Here is a 2,895-nt window from a genome sequence, read left to right on the forward strand (position 1 = left end):
AAAAATAATAAATAAAAATAATTTAAAAATTACCACAATTTGAAGACAGAAAAAAAAAATCAAGGGAGAAAGGAGTTAGGAGTAATATCCTGGAAAGAAAGAAAGAAAATACAGGGAGACAAGTTGGCGTTCTTTGTTGCTGTCCTCCTCAACGTATTGTGTTATTGCTGAACTTATTGGGAGGAAAAACAGAAGGACACAAGAGTCTTTGACATAACAATGCTAGGAGATATAAATTGTGCTCAAAGTCCAGTTACGGAAGAGAGGCAATGGTTAACATTGTGCTCATTGAGTTGAAACCCACAGAGGACTGCAAGCTTAGGGTAGACATAAACTGTCCATTACACAGAAATAGACTTGACTTCTCCCTATCCCCTAGGGAATGAGAGTGACAGGCCCCTACTCTAATTTCAATGACTAGAAAGGCAGCTCTTCTATGGAGAAGGCCTATCATCGGGACCATTACAGTTTCACATAGGTAAACCCCATGTTCAATTGGAAAGTATTAAGCATGCCCTAAGACAAGATCAAATAACTGAAAACTCAAGAAATAGCAGGCTGGAGACCTGGCTCAGTGGTTAAGAGCACTGATCACTCTTGCAGATGACCTGGGTTCAATTCCCAGTACCCACACATCAAGTAACAACCATCTAACTCCAGTTCCAGGTGAATCCAGTGCCCTCTTCTGACCTCCATGGGCATTCCACGACACAGTTGAACTTACATACATGTAGGAAATACCTTCATATATAAGAAATAAAAATAATAAATAAATAATGCAGAGCTTCTGGACCAAGCCACTGACATGTAGGTCTCTGTAAGCTGCAAGTCTGCCTGCTTTTCTGAATTCTTCAGAAAAGTATAATCTCTCCTTTTCTTCTTCATATCTCTTTTCTAAACATGCTTTCTATGAGTCTTGGGTCTGCCCTAGCATCTTGTATTTCTTTACTGTCTCTAAAGCTTCCTTCTCCCAGCCATGTGGCTGCCAGTCAACCATGTGTCTAACCTCCATGTAGGCTCTAAACCTGCATGGCTTCACGGCTTTCTTTCCTTCTTCCCACCATCCTCCTCCTCAAGGCAGCTGCCAAGATTACCAGCTCACCTGCCCTGAGGATATTTCTTAAAAATTCTAATAAAATTTTAAAAGCTTCAGAAAATTAATAACAAATAAAAATTTTTAAAAAAGAAAAATCAAGAAATAAAAAAATAACAGAAATAGACATTCAGATAATTTTATATTGGGGTCACTCAAATTAACTGTGATCAGTATTTGTGACACAAGTAATAGCAAGCTGGAGAAATTCACCAGGAAATTGGGATCTTTAAATAAATAATGTAGTAGAATTTTTAAAAATTATGTATATGTGTATGTCTGTATGTGGGTTTGTGCAGGTGTCTATGGAGGCTGGAGGCATGGGATCCCTCTGGAGCTGGCATCATAGGTGATGCAAGTGCTGAGAACCACTTCATGTCCTCTAAAAGAGTATCATGAGCTCTTAAATGTTGGGCCATGTCTATGGCCCCTGTAATAGAATTTTTAAATTGAATAACAGATTTTCTTAGGTTAATAACAGATGAGTTTAACAAAAGATCAGAGAAGAGAAAATTAATCAGTTGGAATATAAGGAGAATGAAAGAAAATTCAGATTTAAGAACATTTAAAAAGCACAGTAAGTGTATGACTGTATAAAATGAACTGAAATAGAACTAGTGGCTGTGGTTGGGTGTGCAGAAATAAGGAAGGGAGACACAGGACAAGAGCAGCGTTGGAAGACATAAAGACTGAAAATCCAGTGAAATGTCAGCTTATATATTCAAGAAGCTCTAAGAACTCAAGGAAAATATAATAGAAATAAAATCACCACTGGCACAATGTGTTCCTATTGCTTAAAGATAAAAAGCATTAATCAAAAAGAAGCTAGAAGGAAAAGATCCATTACTTTCAAAGTAACTACTACAAATTTATTACTTCCAAACATAAAAACGGCAGTAAAAAACAACAGGATAGCTTGCTTTGGCAGCACATGTGCTAAAAGTGCAATGATAAAGAGAAATTAGCACGCCCTTGTGCAAGGACGGCATGCAAATTCATGACACGGTTCATATTTTCAGCCCACCAACAACCTACGCCTGTAGAAGTTGTAGGCCCGAGGCCCAAACTAATGTTGTTCAGCTAAATTGACACAGAGTCAAACTGCCTTCTAAATATCTGTTTATACTGATAGACAAAAAGTACTTTCAGCTTTTATAAGAAAAGCCTCTTTGCAGTGAATGGTGGTCATGCAGAGACTCATAGCTGTGGCTCATAGCTGTCCAAGATGCCGAGAATAAGTGACCGTTGAGGGCCCAGGTTTTTTTTTTTTTCATACTTTATCATTTTTATTTTTATTTTATGTGCATGAGTGTACTGCCTACATGTTTGTAAGTGCACCCATGTTGTGCAATGCCCACAGAGGTCAGAAGAGGGTGTCAGATCCCCTGGAACTGGAATTAGGGATGGTTGTTAGCTACCATGTGGGTACTGGGAACCAAACCCGGGTCCTCTGCAAGAGCACCCAATGCTCTTATCACTGAGCCATCTTCCAGCCACTGAGGGACCAGTTTTAAATAAGACATTTCTACCTCATACTCCAAGGCTCAGGGATCATTGTGGAAGAAGGAAACGGAAGAATTTAAGAGCTGGAAGATAGGAAGAAGGGCTAGAAAATGCATAACACGATCCAAGCATAACACAATCAATGTAATCATGAACCCACAGCAGCTGCAGTTACTCACGGATCAGGTAAGCACGTGGGCTCTTGATTGATTCTGGGGGAGGGGGAGTCACTGTCTTCAGTTATGTACCACTGATGAGCCCACCAGGTTGCAATGACTGGGCCCAAACCCAGGATCCTT

The 2,895-nt window shown here is 39.5% G+C and overlaps 1 pseudogene; it reads left to right on the forward strand.

Moving 5' to 3' along the window:
• Positions 1 to 2,009: 2,009 nt before the first annotated feature.
• On the forward strand, positions 2,010 to 2,110 carry LOC115069343 (annotated as a pseudogene).
• Positions 2,111 to 2,895: the final 785 nt, after the last annotated feature.

The sequence above is a fragment of the Nannospalax galili genome, unplaced genomic scaffold (genome assembly GCF_000622305.1).
Source record: "Nannospalax galili isolate Female #2095 unplaced genomic scaffold, S.galili_v1.0 scaffold430, whole genome shotgun sequence".
In the NCBI taxonomy this organism is placed as follows: Eukaryota; Metazoa; Chordata; class Mammalia; order Rodentia; family Spalacidae; genus Nannospalax; species Nannospalax galili.